Source organism: Diceros bicornis, chromosome 15, assembly GCF_020826845.1.
Source record: "Diceros bicornis minor isolate mBicDic1 chromosome 15, mDicBic1.mat.cur, whole genome shotgun sequence".
NCBI classification, from domain to species: Eukaryota; Metazoa; Chordata; class Mammalia; order Perissodactyla; family Rhinocerotidae; genus Diceros; species Diceros bicornis.
This window is the reverse complement of record NC_080754.1, coordinates 61,968,605-61,985,383: the sequence shown is the minus strand read 5'-3', so window position 1 is coordinate 61,985,383 and position 16,779 is coordinate 61,968,605. Positions and strand designations below refer to the sequence as shown.

The following is a 16,779-nucleotide window of genomic DNA, read 5'->3' as shown; positions in this document are numbered from 1 at the left end:
CGCGGAGGTTCGTGTCTGTCTGTCACAGAAGACTCTAAGTCACTGTCATCAAAGTAATTTGAATTGATTTCTCTGCTTCTGCCTCCCTCCGCTTGCCTGTCCTCCCTCGTCCCCTTAACCTTATCCTGCCGCAAAGCTGTAATTGAGCCGCGTCCCCGGCTGGGGAGGAAAGGGCATCTCTCACTTTCCTGAGGAGGAACTAAGGCGGCCACTATCTGTGACGTCTCAGAGCACGGAAATTGTAAAAACAACCCCCAACAACTTTGTAATGCTGAAGTTTTGCAGTGCTATTCTTCTGCAAAGTATGGACTTCTGCCTCATTTAATGATGACTCTGAACCTTAGATCATTAGGGTTTGGTAAATTATATTTGATCATCATGTTAGAGTTATAAAAAAAGACATCTAGAGGCTCATTAGCCACTTAATTAGAGTCCCTTTAGAGTTTTAAAGTGAATTTCCTCAAATAAATTTAACAACATCAATGCGAAAGAAGGATTATTTCTTTTGTGTAAACCTAAAAATAATATTTTCAATTTATTTTATGATCCTTCAGGAAAGGGAGGCTTTTTGAATGTCAGCGAACACATACATGTCAAACATTCTCTCATTCCTAAAGCCCACCATAAGTGATTCAGTAATTGGCCCTTTTGATACTTCCAAAGGATGGAAGCATGAGGAATATAATTGGAGACTGAGGTTGAAGTTGGAGTTAAAAAATAGTAGAATGAGAGGAAGCGGTAAGAGCCTGTGTGTGCGTGGGTGTGGATGTGGGGGGTGTGCCCACTGCACATGAAAACTAGCTCTGAAGATGGAAAGAAAGTGCAGGTAATAGCCTTCGTGGTTACGATGCATGAGACCGACCCACACATGCCCACCAATCTGACCTCTGTCCTAGCTCAGGGACAATGATATCAGTGCCACTTAGGTGTCTACCACAAAATTGTTTGGTGACTCACCAAGCCCCACCCATCCCCTAATCAACCTCCGGCCCTCCTGTATCAACTGCCTCAGTGTCGGCTGCATGTAAAGAACTCAGGGAGATTTGTGAATTTCTCTGTCCAGGCAAGACCGTAAATTAAAAATCATAGAGGTATAGCGAGGTCTTATAGTCTCTGGGAATGGCAGGAGAGAAAGGAGAAAGAAGAGGCTCTTCTTAAGGAGTTAGCTCTTCTGGAAAGCATGTTGATGTCTAACCCCTGTGGCTGTTAATCAATCAAAGCCAAGGATTGAGGGGACAGCAGATCACACCACGGGGACTCTCCCATACTCAGGTGAAAGCTGTTTAATCTTAGAATCCAGGGTAGTCTAGGATTAGAACCCTGACAACCAAGCAACCAGCCACCTGGAACATCCATCCAAGGGCGAGGAGGCAGCTGCTACCCGGCACCAAGTCTGTCCCACCTGAGGCTGGGGCACTTAGGGACTTTTAGCACCAGTGGCTGCAGCCTCTCCAACTCCTCTTCCTGCCCTCCATCCCTTGAGTCATTGAAGGGCTCTGGCAACACGGTATCCATAGCAACAGGCTCCCCAAAGTGTAGTCTCTGGGGACAGTCTCCCCAGTTTGATATAGTTGGGGATGTGTCAATAGGGGGCTCTGCAGTGGAACTGGGGAGGGGGGTCTATGCCTATTCAGCCAAGGGGGCTGCGTACCTCCTGGCTTGCCTCTCTCAGGAGGCAGTGCTGCTGTGTTTAAGAGCTCTGCTCTGGAGTCAGACTGCTTCCGTTTGAATCCTAACTCCGTCACTCACCTGCTCTACAAATTACTTAACCCCACTATGCTTTGGTTTCCTCATCTCTAAAAACGGGGATAATTATCTACTTGTGGCAGTTTTAAAATACAGCCCTCAAATTTTTTGACACTCGTTTCATTGAAAGATGTGGTCTGTTTCCCTTCCCCTGAAGCTGGGTGGGCTCCTGACTGCTTTAATCAGTAAAATAGGATGGAAGCGATGCTATATGACTTCCACAGCTACATCAGAAAGGCCGTGCAGCTGTCACTCATCACTCTTGGGACGTTCATTCTGGAGGAAGCCAGCTGCCATGTAAGGAGTCTGACTACCTGGAGATTGCCATGGTGGAGAGTCACATGTAGGTACTCTGATCATTAGCCCAGCTGAGTGCCCAGACAGTAGCCAACATCTGCCCCATCTCTGTGAGCAAGCCAGCGTGGGCGTCAGCACAGTCGACCCCTCCAAGGACTGCAGTCCCAGCCAGCATCTGCCTGCAATTGCATGAGACGCCCCTGTGAGGACGCCCCTGTGAGAAGGCCCGCCCAGCCCTTCCCAGATTCCTAACCCATGACACGGTGAGCTGAAGATGATGGCGGCTTTCTTACCACCAATAAGTTTTGTGCATAAATAGTAACCAGAACATTACTCTTATTATATAAGAACATACCCTTATTATAAACATATAACAAAATATGTTTGAAATAGAACGTTGTCTAGCACATATTAACATTTAATAGGTATTAATATTTATTCTCCAAGTTAGATACTATTGCAACACTAGAATTCAAATTTTCTGCTTACGTTTCCCTTATAAAAATTTGAAAAACTCAGCATCAACTTAAATATTTTGAATATTTATTTAAATTGTATATTTAAATATACATTTGTCATAAATTTAAATAGTTGCAAAGGATGCCGTGTCCAGCGCATTATAAGTCTTGTTATTTTAAAAATGAAGTTGTTACATCCCTATCTTAAATGTATCCAATGGAATTTAAACCCCATAGCTATTTGATATCTATCATCATCCATTTAAAAAATTCATGAACACTGTCTTCTCCAGCAGTTGGAAATTCCACATTCTTCCTTTTTCTTCCTGAACGTGTTTTTCCAGTAATACAGCTGCTCTTCAAGCTATTCTATACTCAGAACATATTTCTCACTCAGAATTTTATTCTGATACAAAATATTTGTATGCCTGAAAATATTTTACACATGTCCCTATGAAATAGTTCTCTGCAACAAAAATGTAAACATAAATTGTTAAATTTTATTTTCTATGTCCATAAGACACTAAGTGTTATAAAATGTCTTAGGGATTGAGTTATTGTGACAATTATTATTGGACATAATTGAACAAAATTATATTTTCTAAATTTTGAAAAATTATTGCTTAATATAAAAAGTAAAATTTTATTGAAAATGTATCTCTTAACGACATGAATGGGGCTGGGATTTTTTTTTCTGAATGAGGTCATGTATCCATAGAGTAATATTTTTCATTGGTAGAATGAAACAAGGTTCAGCATCAATTCTATTCTCTTCCTTTTTTTTAAAGATACACATTCTGAGAAGCCTTGTTCATATAGATAAGTTAATGGAAACAGAAGACTTTTTTATTATAGTAAAATTATTCAGTTCTTTAAAAGTCTTCTCAATGTATAAAAATCACAATGATGTCTCATTTAAAAATGATGTATTACTGATGTATCCAGCGACACCTCTGAGACGGGAAGTTTTAGAAGGTGGTGACAGAGGAGTGACACCATCAAGTTTATGCGGTAAAGGATGCAGCTGCTGTGCTAGAACAGTCTGTAGGGGTCACACGAAGCAGAAGGGAGGGCAGTGTGGAGGCTGCTGCAATGACCTGGGAGAGATGATGGTGGCGTAGACCAGGGGGGTGAACAGCGGAGGTAAAAAAAAAAATTGGTCAGATTCTGTGTACGTGTTCTGAAGGTGGAAAGGACAGAATTTCCTGGCGAATTGGTACCAGGAAAGCAGTATGAAAGAAAGAGAAGAGTCGAGAATGACTGCAGGGATTTTGGCCTGAGCCGCTTGCTGAGACTGGAAGACGCAGGAAGATGAGGTTTGCTGGGTGCAAGCGAGTAGAATAAGAGGGCCACTTTTGTATCGACTCTCATACTCACACTTTGATGCTCTTGATTGCTTCCTGAGGATCCAAGTTTCCATCCATTTTCATTTTGTATAGTCTGAAGAACTTCCCTGAGTATTTCCTACAGATCTGCTAGTAATAAATTCTCTTTTATCTGAAAACACCTTCATTTCACCATCCTTCTTAAAGGGCCTTTTCTCTGGCTTTTTTCTCCATCGCTTTCAAGATGTTGTTTCATTGTCTTCTGGCCTCATACTTCCTGATGAGAAGTCAGTGATCAGTCAAGTCATTTCCCTTGCCAACAAGGTGTTGGGTTTTCCTGGATATTTTCAGTATTTTCTCCGTATCTTTGGTTCTGATCAGTTGGTCTGTGATGTGCCCAGGTTTTCTTTGTATTGATACTGCTTGGGGTTTGCTGAGCTTCTTAAATCTGTACGTTTCTGTCTTTCACCAAATTGGGGGAAATTTTGGCCATTAGTTTCACAGAGTCTCTCTGCTCTGCTCTGGGACTCTAACAGCACATATATTAGATCTTTCGATGTTGTTTCTCATGTCCTTGAGCTCTGTTCATTGTTTTCATTCTTGTTTCTCTCTTCTTTGGGTTGGAGAACTTTGTTGATCTCTCCTCAAGCTCACTTTGTCGTCTCTTTTCTGATAAGTGCATCCAGGAACTTTTTAATTTCGGATAGTGTATTATTCAGTTCTAGAATATTCATTTGGTTATTTTCTATACTTTACTTATTCTGATGAAGTTTTTTATCTTTTCATTCACTGAAAGCGTATTTTCCCTCATTGATCATAGTTTTAATAGCTGGTTCAAAATCCGTATCTGGTCTTTCTCGCTCTAATCATTCCAAAGTTTTATCTCGTCTACATACCTGACAGATTAATTTCTCTAAAACAGAAAACAAACAAACGGAGGGAGGGGAAAGGAGAGAGAAGCCTGCTCTAATTATACCTCTCCCTTGCTCAAAATCCTTCAGTGTTTCCCTTATATCAGAGGATAGTGTTGAAACTCATCAACTTGATTTTAAAGGCCACTCACTATCTGTCTCCAGTCTACCGTCTCAGTTTCCTGTCCAGCTGCCTCTCTGCACACAGGATATGTTTCAACTAGATTGCTTTACTCCTGGTTTGCTCTCGGTCCACTAAAGTGCCTGTGAGTTCCTGCCACCACGTTTTCAGACCCCTTTCCCTTTCTCCCATATCATGCTCTCCACCTGTTTCTCAATTCTCTCACTGAAATTCCCGGCTGTCAGAAGGCCTCCCTTGACCACTTTAGCCTAAGGGAGCATTTCCTCACTGATCTTCTCCTCCCTGGTGTCTGAAGCAATTAGGGTACATTGTTCACACATGGCTTCTTCACTGCTGACTTGGACTATCTGCTCCTTTCAGTGTAAGTCCTGCCCCCTTCACCTGCCCTTAGTCCCTCTCCTTTGCACCACCTTTTGAGGTACCACCTTTCACACACACCTTCAGCATCCTACCCACTGGAACTTTCCCCTTCACTACCAACATAGGTTCTTGAAGCCCAATGACAGGGCCAGGAATCTGAAAAAGAAACTTTTTGTTTTGCTTTATTTCTAGAAATTTCTATTTAAATAGTAAGAGAGAAAGCTTAGAACGTGAAGCGGGGAAGGATATTTGATTACATAAGTATTATTTGCCTCCTCTCCCTTCCCTCCTTGCCAAAAAGAACCTTGAGGCAGAGTGAGAGGATTGGAGTGGACTTTATTAGGGTTGAGATGCCCCTGGGCCCTATCTACTCTGCATCCAAGAAGGCGTCTGAATGGGAGGGGAGTGGTCGCTGAGGGAAGCCAGGTAGACCTGAGAGGGACCTCCCTGGGTCCTGCATACCAAGGGGACTTAGAACGTATTGTGAAACTGGGACACTTTTGTGAGTGAAGAGAGTGCTGCTAATAGTAATGACATAGAAACAACAGGCGAAAACTGGCAATGTCCTCCGAAACAGGAGGCACAATCATCCTACACATACCCCAGGCACCATGTGGAACAGCATCCAAAACGTTTCTGAAGCAGTGGTCCCTCCCATCAAAAGGCATTTAGAGAGAAGCCAGCAGCTGTGAGAGCCAGGGCTGAGACAAAGGGGCCGTGAAGTGCCCTGAGGGGAGGGAAGGCAGTCTCACCCCAAGAGGATGAGAGCCCTGAAGTGAGGCCTATGAGGAGTAAGGATGGCCCAAGACCAGACACTTCTGCCACAGTCAAGATAATATGTGAGACCCCTAGAGACTTAGATCACCCCAAGGAGAAGGGAGGCACAGACTGCATCTGAAACTGAATTAACATTCACAAGTGACTATTTATCTTGAATTGGCAGAATTTTTGTTCTGCTCTCAGTGGAAATGGTTTTGTGAGCTGGACACTGAGGAATAAGTGATGTTTTTATATCCCTGACTCCCAGGGCTGTGTAACATTTAAAATTGTTTTCAACCCTCATCCTAAGACTATCGATACTTTTATTAGTTTCAGTGTCCCCCTGTGTCCTCTGAACTTGGGAGCACTTAGTAGGACCGTTAGTAGAACCATCAGGCCATTCCTAGGTTAGTGAAACACACACACAGCAGACAGGCAGGGCTGCCTAGACGGGCCATGATGGGCAGAGCTATGAGGAGCTTGCGGATGCTGACCTCCAAGTCTCAGCATGGAGAACTTTGAACCGGAGCCTTTTCCAAGTGAGGGCCACTACTTCCGGTCAGAATAACAATATTTGTCACAATAACTAATACCCATGTAGCTAGAGGTTTCAGTCATTTTCACATGTATTCTCATTTCATTCCCCATTTTTAGATGAGGAAATGTAGGCCCAGAGGGGTTGTGTGACTTGCTCCACTTGAAACATCTTTGAGGGACTCAAAGCCAGATGCTGTGTTTCACCATCCATACCCCTTCCCTGACCCTCAATCGCCAATGCAAGGAACACCATCCAATGACACAGAGAAGGGTCTTTTCCACCACCAATAATCTGGATTCTATCCGGAAACAAACTCTCCACAAGCTGAATATTTCTTAAGAGGTCAATTCCTATCACTCTCACTTTATGACGTTAATAAACAGCACACTGGCTATTTGCTCCACTAAAGCTGTGGATTTTTTTCTTTACCTGCCTACTTCTAGCTTTCCTGTTAACTTGCTGATCATGAACTACTGTGGGTCCTCTTTACTACCTTTTAAATACTTAACGCTGTGTAGTGAGTCACTTTGCATTTCTACAGCATTTCCGCTGCTTTAATGTGCTACGCCTTTCTTTTAGATGGTCGTCATTGAAAGAAAATGCAGTTCTTGATGGATTTTAGAACATTGCTATTTATAAAGCACAGAGCAACCGTCTCTGAAATATTTAAGTGTTTGGCAAATAAAGAAGACACATCGAGGCCAGCAGTGGAATGTGTGCTGAAGGCCAGGCCACCCCTGCAATCATGGCTTTAAGGAAACATCAAGAAAAAACAGTACCTTATATGAGTCTTTAACACCTCTTACAGAATCTAGAGACTTAGAAATCACCTCTGTTTCCTCCATCTCTTATCCTTTGAAGGAGATGAAGTACTGAGCATGATCCCAAAAAGAAAAAGCAGAGGGTGTGCAAAATGGGAGGTAATTGTTTTCTTGTTTTTAAGGTAGACGAGTTCTCCTGATGGTCAGGCAATCAGGGTCAATAGCATTTTGTGATGTTATAGGAAATATTTGGGACGTCAGACCAAAATGTCCCAACCACTGCCCTTTATTGCTATAATTTACTGAAACTTGCTTCTTTAAAATTGGAGAGACGACTAGTCAGTAGACTTAGAGGGCACATCGAGTTCATAAAAGCTATTCTGGGCGTCTGATATCTAAATCCACTCCTCCTTGGTAGACTATTGATGCCGTGATGGTTTTGGTCAAGTTCCTATTTAAGTCCCGTTGCCTTGGTTCCCATCCTCCAGGCTAACCCCAATTCAGTCACTCACAATAAAAATAGCACACCAGGCTCTTAGTGTGTGGGTCGGTATGAACTCAAATACTTCTTTGGCCCCACAATGAAAAGTCAATAATGGCCCACATTTCTGATGTATTATTCTCGCCCTTTGTAGACTGACACTGCCTCGCTACCTGGTAGAAAAGGTGACTCCACTTCCCACCCACTCCTCTTCCTCAGAATATCATTGTGTGTAAGATTAAACCAACTAAATATTTCAAAACAGGCTCTCATTGCTATTTTCCAGTGTGACGATCACATTGTCTCAAGTTAAGGGGAGCCTTGTTAATAAAATCCACAAATAACAGGATTGAGAAAGTAAATGGAAAAAGTAAAACAAGACATTATTTAAGGAAGTGGTTGTCTCATGAAAAGAGAGCCTGAGAGGTCCCGTCAATCTGGAGCTGCAGACGGCGTTGAGCCGGCTTTTACATCCCGCATCCTGGGTGATCCGGGCTCTGCTGCCTACGAGCTGTGTGACTTGGGAAAGGTGCTGAACCTCTCTGAGACCCAGGGTCCCCATTGGCATGAGAGGGAAATGCAGATTACAATGTTTCTGTGAGGGTTACAGATATTGAGTATAAAGCACCACATGCTCAATAAAATTATAGGCATTATTGATGACATCTTGTCATTCATTGTTATTTACATTTTAATACCTAGAGTGGTTTTTAAATGTGTCAAAGCATTTATACATGCTTGATTTGACAGTAATAAATGCACATGGAAGAGTTTGGCCCAATATTTTTTTTGGCCCAATTTTTTTCGGAGTCTAAAAGCTAATTTATACTGTTATTGCCCAGTACTCGTGAAATTTAAGACATGCCTGCAGGGAGCTCTTTATTCCACAATGTCTGGACCAAATTTCAGACACAGTCTGCACAGGCTGATTAATTGAAGGGAGACTGGGAACATACAGATTCCTCTATAAATACCTGAGGTACCTTAACAGGGCTAAGGTGCCGTGGCTAGCTAGGACGTGAATTAGGAGAGGGCAGGAGACAGGACCAGAGGGACAACAGGTCTGACCACACCAGCAATGAGAGGGTAGGAGGAGACCCTGACCCTAAACCTCAGAGCTGTAAGGGATGTTGGAAAAGGCTAGGGGACATCGGGGGGCTTTCAGTTGCTGTAAGGGATGGTGACTCATTTTCTTTTTTCATACTCATATGATCAATGCACAGAGAGGGTTTTGCAACTCAAAGTGTGGTACAAGGACCAGCAGCCTGGGAGGCACCTGGGAGCTCATTAGAAATGCAGAATTACCCCAGGCCTACTGAATCGGGGCCTGCATGTGACTAAGATCCCCCAGGTGATTCACATGTACATTGGATTGGGAAGCACTGGTCTGCACACATCGGGAGACTGTGTGTGGAGGGGTTGAACAGGGTGGAGAACGCATCATTTGTGAGTAGTACAGAAGAAACCGAGACCTAGAGAGGTCTAGTAACTTTCCTAAGTTCACCCAAGCCTGTCTGATTCAAAATCCATGCTCTTCCGTTACTGAGCAGGTGCTCTTTACATGAGCTGGATGCCTGCTGAAGAAGATGTGTGCTTCCTGTATAAAATTCCTCCTGATAAATGCTGGCTAGCAGGGTTACAGATTTTCCCAGGTGGCCTGGGGGTAAAGGGGGGATGGAGGTAACCCTCAAGCTAAGGCAAGTAATCTCCCATAAGCAGCACAGAATGCTCTTTGCCGCAAACCCTCAGCCTCACTCCCTGCCTTGAGCTCCTCTCTTGGCCGTGATGCTGCTTCCTGCCTCACAGAGCCTGAAACGTGCCTCCCTCGTCCTGCCACCCCATGCAGACCACAGCACCCTCTACCAAGCTCTGAGGTACCACTTTTAAATCGTCCAAGGGATGTCTTTTCAGAGTTGTAACTGAAAAGTAAGCGTGGAATGCTGTCATTAACAGTGTTTGACAAATTTTTCAGACTCATGACGCATTTTCTTCCTTAATTATAATATTCCAAGAAAGAAAAGAAATAACCAAATTCCTACTAAAGATAGAAAGCCTGATTTAGCAAAGGGTGGTGTGATCCTCTCAACAGATATGCTGCCCACCCGGGCCTAGAGAGACCATGTGTCGTCCTCGGCAAATGGGCGGTGAGAGGATGAAACGCAGATGATCTTTTTCAGAAGATTGCTGTGATGGGGAAGAGGGAAATAGGATGGTGGCTAAAGAGAAGTAGGTGTTGAGGGGTCATTTTAAGGATGGGAAAGCCTTGAGCAACTTTGACTGCTGGAAGGAAGGAAGAATCCTGGTTGAGGGACAGGTGCAGATTAGAGAGAGAGAAGACGACAGACAGAACAGGTCTCCAGGTAGAGGGGGTCATGGAGTTCAGGGCTCAGGAGACAAACTGGTCTCAGGCAAGGCTGGACAGTGTGTTAGGGCAGCAGGAGAATTGGTGGGAGGAGGACGGAGGCAGACGCAGGAGGGCTTAGGCTTAAGGGAAGAAAGTGAGGAGGTTCCTCTGTTCCCTCTGAGGTAAGAATGAAGGGGTCACTTCACTCCTGGGGATGAAGGAGTCCTTGGAGAGGCCATGTGTTTGAGGAGAATGGATGTGCTCAGTCACTTTCTGGCAGGAAACAGATGGCACACTCAAAAGAGTCTCACTAAAGAAAATTAATGAAGGGGTGGCTCAAATAGAGGTGGCCTGGGTTAAGGGAACAAACAAGGGAGGTGAGGCCCCCAGGAACTGGCAACAGTGAGCAAGAGGAGGGGAGGGAGCCCTTGCGAGCTAGAGCCACACAAGGGAATTGCCCAACAGGGACTTAGAGGGACTCAGCCCTGGCCAGACCCATGGTGAGGCAGGGAGGAAGCAGGGAAATAGGTGAGCCAACCTCTCTGTCCTCTTGCCCTCCGATTCCTCTGCTGCTGCCTCCCTTGACCAAACCCAACAGGAAGCCAGAGGGCAAGAGCCCGAAGATGTTGTCTGTAGAGGTCAGACAATCAGGGCACAGAAAAGACACAGGTGGAGAACCTAGCCACAGGAGGAACAGCCAATAACCAGCATGTTTGAAATGGGCCCTGTGGAGGACGGATGACGGAACTGCCTAGAAATAGGGCCTGCTGAGGTCGCAGGCCATGAACTTACAGCGGCACTCATCAGTGCAGGCCTGTGGCCGTCCCCTGGAGAGCTCAGCAGTCAGGTGGCATCGGGGAGAAATGGGATGGTGTGTTGACCCAGAGTCGGGGTTTTTCAGGTGGGTGGGATGGAAGCATAACGGGCGTGAGAAAATTGCTACTGGAAAACACGTGATGGACAAAGATGTGTGAGATCCATGAACCAGAAACCGAAAAGAGGAAGCTGCCGAGAGAAAAAAGAAGGCCAAGGTCCTGGAGGCCAGACCCAGGGGTACCCTGCTGTGTCTCAGTGGTCTCTGAAGGGTCAGTGCATCTCTGGGCAGACCGAGGGCTGAGCTCAATACGGGGATTCAGTTCGGCTTGTGGGGCCTCCTATCACGGGCATCTCTTTGGGTTGTTTGTTTTTGCCTGGCACATCTTTTTTTGTTGGTAAACAGCAACTTCTCCTTCCACATAGATATCATTGGACTATAAGTCAAAAGACCCACCTGGCCGCTCTCATATTGGCGGCCACATCATCCAGGCCTTTGTATTCTGAGCACTGTGGTAGGCCATGTCCATCCTACCATGTGCTCATCCGAGGAACGCGCACATTATCTAACAAAATCTGATCGGAGCCCTTCCACAGGATTTGCTATATGGACGTGGGGAGGAGGGTCTCTTCCTATTGGATTATAAGCCTACATCTGCCAAGGTCCAACTTGGCTCTCAGGTAGAGCAAGTCTATCAAAGCAGAAGGAAAACTGAAAGGCCAACATTCAAAACGACAGCCTGCTTTCATGAGACAATAAAATCCCTTTTGTGCTTTTGCTGGCTTTTACTGGATTTCAGCTAGTTTTTATTGGGTTTCTGCTGCTTTTCACCAAAAAGGTGCTGAGTAATATAACAGTCTGGAGATGTCAGAAATGCTTAGCTTGGCCCTGGGATTGATCATTTAGAAATCCACGCAGGGTTTGGGTTAAACCTCCCTGGACTCTTCTCATCCCCCAAAGGGTTCAGGCTGTTACCCACCCTGAGGCCCCTCTGCTCTTCTAATTTCCTCAGGCCCGGCTCCAGGGTCATTCTGCCATGGAGGCCACACAGGCCCCCAGGCCCCTGTGGTCATTCCACCTTTCACCTTGGAGCTGATTTGTCTGGTGTTGGAGCAGCTCTTGAGTGAATGATAACAACAGGAAGAATCACAGATAGATTTTTCGGGCCGCATGCAACACTAGTGTGTGGTTAGCTGGCAAAGCCTCTTAACTTCACAGATAACAGGAGGGCTTAAGAGACTTGCTGGCCATCACCTACTTACAAAACAGTGGAGGCGGCGAGGGAAGGGACCTAATATGTATTGAAACAGAGCTTATTACTTGCCACACTCTTTGGGCTTTACATACGTTCCCTCGTCCTCCAAACCATCCTGCCACATGGGTTTCTCAATGTCATTTTCCAGATGAGGACACTGAGGATCCCAGGTTTTCCACAACTCGCCAGGGACAAGTTAATGGCTGGGCTGGAATCCACGCCTTGGTCTCTCTGCCCCAAAGCCTCCTAGTCTTTTTAACCTCATGGTGCCTGCTCCCTATTGCAAAGATAGAAAGGAAATCTGAAGAAGAGTTACAATACAACTATAACCTGAAAACTTCTCCGGTTGGTACTGGCTGGGGTATATAGGAATATACGGGGTATGTAGGCCTTTTTCATGATCTCTCCACCATAAAATATTTCTAGCTGTGACCTTTGGGGAAAATATTAGCACACAGCATGGTCTTAAATACTGAATTGTGCTACAAAAACTCCAGGCTTCCAAATAGCTTTTTCCATTATTTTGATGGAATGGGAAGAAAAGAGAAAATAGAAGACTCTTCCACTGTCAAAATAAAATGGAGCTAACTTCTGCCAACGCAGTTATTCCTGGAATGTCTAATTATTAAACCAGAGGCTGTTATGGAAAAGTCAAGCATTTCATTCTCTTCATTCCAGCAAGAAGCCCTCAGGAAGCTCAGTTCAGCAGCAGAGGAAAACGTCTTCTGGGGACTGTGCACAATTCAGTTTTATTTGAAAGAAAATCCCGCCATCTTCTTGGCAAGAGCTGTATAGCAGGCACAGTAAATAAAATAGGATGACTCGATCCGCCCTATTTCCTCCGGGGCCTCCAGCCTGGGCCAACTCAGCTTTCCGGGGTGAGCCAGGGGCAGGCACAGGGCTCACTGCTTCTCTGACTCCAACACCCTAGATTCTTAACGTTCCCATTTCTATGATTATTATTTATATTTACATTTATGGAGCACTAACCATGTGCCATGCATTATGTGAAGTACCTGACACATTTTCTGATTTAAATGCCACAACAACTCTATAAAGTAGGTAGCACTACTATGTCCATTTTATAAATGAGGAAATTGAGGCTTGAGTAGGTTAAGTCACTTGCTTGAGAGAAAACCTCTATTCTGTGCCTTCTGGCGAGCCCGAGTGAAGCTATCTCCTTAGGGCCGTTGGGAGAGAAGGGAAGGGAAGGAAGCCAAACTTGGTAGCCTCCGCTGCGTCCGACACCACGCTAGGCGCTGGTGTTTCTTGTCTCTCTCTTCCTCACAATGATCCTGGTTTATATAAACAACGCTGCTTTCTATAAGAGTTAACTAAGAGAGAGATTAAGTAACCGGACCACAGCTAGTAGATGGTTGAGTGGTGACTTGACACAGATCACCTGTTCTAAAGATCCCTTTCTATATTCACCATATGTGGGTAGATGATTTAAATCCTGGTCCTGTGATACTAGCTGCTGGATCTTGAGCAAATCCCTGAGCCCTAGTTTGCCCACCTTTAAAAGAGGAATAATAATCTCTCCTTAAGTAAATTGAAGGTCAACTAAGCTAATATTTGGGAATCTTGCCTGCATTCCACTTTTCCACACACATTCCTCCCTCCTCTGGTTTCTGTGGCACCTGGTCGGCACCTCTGTCGGGGCCTCCCTGCTCGGCAATGCTCCTTAGTGGCTTATGTGTGTGGTGACTGTACTGTGAGCCCCAGGGGGCCTGCACATTCTGCAGAATCCTCATCATGGGGTGGACCCGGTGCTCACCTGTTACTTGTAAATGTTGACTGTTGACGATGTCCTGCTGTTTTCAATCATAGGGACTGGAGACATCTTTGCAAAATCCTAAATCACTTAAGGGATCATTTGACCTGCTGGTTATCTTTGAGTGACCTCAGTCTCTGTTACTTCAGAAACCCTGGCCACAAACTCAGCCCTCTCCTTAAAATCCAAACTCCCAAATCAATGCTCCCTGTCAAATATCCATTATCATTTCCTTTGAAGAACTACATCCTCCAGCAAACCTTGATTGGATTTTTAATTTTTTTTAAATCCCATTTTCACCAAAAATTTGGAAAATGTATAAAGGAAGGCAGATGCATACCCACCCCTATGGCATTCAGCCACAGTAAGAATCAGGCAGCCCCAGAGCCACAGATCTGCCTTTCTGGTCTTGAGCCAGGTATCCATGGCCTCTCATGTATCCAATTCATGGGAGTCACATGATGAGAAGCTCATTGCACTGACTGAGCAGTGACCAACAGTTCAGGTCAGGCAGGTAGGGCATTTACAGACATCATTTCACAGGGTGATACCTGAGTCAGTATCTTTGTGTGTATCTAGTATTTGGATGAGAATATTTAAACCTGCATTGCCGTTTAGCTAGGCATTTACCAACACTACAGGACGTAAGAACAAAAGTTCTCAAAGGATTTAAAGAATACAACGTGGTTTGCTCACAAGACATACAATTTCACACTAGTTCAGTGGTTCTCAAAGTGTGGTTCTCTGACCAGAAGCATTAACATCACCTGGAAACTTGTTAGAAATTCAAATTCTCAGGCCTCAGAATCAGCATATCAGCATCATTCTGGTTTCCCAATCTCATGTCTTCCTGTACGACAAACACCACGTAAGCCAATAGAAGCTACCTGCTCCCCGGGATGCGCTTCTAGAATCAGGCCCCTGCCACAGAGCTCTGGAATAACCCCACAGTCATGAGTCCTGAAGCTCCTGGACATCTGGTCAACCCCATGTGCAGGGAGGTGGGGGTGTAGAGAGTCAGAGAGCACCCTGAAGGGGAGAAAGGGAGACCAGGGCCTATGCTGGACCTGGTCCAGGCTCAGAGCACCCTGCTCAGATGGCACTATGGGCCCTGGCTGGAACTAAGCACTGGAGAGGCACTTAGAAAAGTTTGAGGAACATATTTCAAAGCACAGGAGCCCTTGAGACTATGGGAAGAGCAGTGGATGGCCTGGGGAGCTCTGCTTGCCCAGGTGTAAGGACAGTAATGCTGTTGGCTTCCGTCTGCACAGGCTGCCCCCACTCGCCGATTAGAACCAGCCTCTACTGCTCCCAGACCAGTCTCTGTAGCTTCCACACAGCCCAGCAGAGCATTTCTCATGGAAGCAGCACTCAGTAAAGTTTGTTAATTGCTCCACACATAAATCTTTTTGACTAAAGAGAGGAGCATGCTATTTGTGGTCTAAATTCACCACCCCACTCACTGGGAGAAGCATGTCTGAATCACAAGGCAGTCACATCAAGTCAGTAGCACACCTGAGACCAGGAGATTACTAATCAAGTCTTCCTGACTCTGAACACCTGCCTTTCCCACTACACTGGGTTGCTTCAGTCCATCAGAAGTTGTGGAGACCTGACCTGGAGAAGGTTGGGTGGAACACAAATAGAGTTGGGAGGAGTCAAAAAAGGTCTCTGACAGTACAAAACCAACATACAAAAATCACTTGCATTTCTATACACTAACAACAAACTAGCAGAAAGAGAAATCAAGAAAATAATCCTATTTACAACTGCAACAAAAAGAATAAAATATCTAGGAATGATTTTAACCAAGGAGGTGAAAGACCTATACATTGAAAACTATAAGACATTGCTGAAAGAAATCAAAGATGACACAAAGAAATGGAAAGATATTCCATGCTGATGGATTTGAAGATTAACGTAACTAAAATATCCATATTACCTAAAGCAATCTACAGATTCAATGTAATCCCTATCAAAATCTCAATGACATTTTTCATGGAAATAGAACAAAGAATTCTAAAATTTATACGGAACAACAAAAGACCCTGAATAGCCAAAGCAATCCTGAGAAAAAAGAACAAATCTAGAGGCATCACATTCCTGATTTCAAAGTGTACTACAAAGCTATCGTAATCAAAACAGCATGGTCCTGGCACAAAAGCAGACACACAGATCAGTGGAACAGAATTGAGAGCCCAGAAATAAACCTACACATCTACGGACAGCTAATTTTCAACAAAGGAGCCAAAAACATACAATGAAAAAGGGAAAGTCTCTTCAATAAATGGTGCTGGGGAAACTGGACAGCCACATGCAAAAGAATGAAAATAGACCACTATCTTACACCATACACAGAAATTAACTCAAAATGGATTAAAGACTTGAACATAACACCTGAAATCATAAAACTCCTAAAAGAAAACATAGGTAGTATACTCTTTGATATCAGTCCTCGCAGTAGCTTTTTAAATATCATGTCCTCAGGCAAAGGAAATAAAAGAAAAAATAAACAAATGGGACTATATCACACTAAAAATATTCTGCACAGCAAGAGAAATCATCAACAAAACAAAAAGACAACCTACCAACTGAGAGATGATATTTGTGTATCATATATCTGATAAGGGGTTAATATCCAAAATATATCAAGAACCCATACAACTCAACAACAAAAAAAAAACCCAATCAAAAAATGGGCAGAGGATCTGAACCCAGACATTTTTGCAAAGAAGATATACAGATAGCCAACAGCCACATGAAAAGATGTTCAAAATCACTAATTGTTGGGAAAATGCAAATCAAAACCAGCAT

At 44.3% G+C, this 16,779-nt stretch overlaps 1 pseudogene; it reads left to right on the top strand.

The window, feature by feature from the left end:
- Window positions 1-9,452: 9,452 nt before the first annotated feature.
- LOC131414628 (peroxynitrite isomerase THAP4-like) overlaps window positions 9,453-16,779 on the top strand; it is a 10,314-nt pseudogene continuing 2,987 nt past the window's right edge.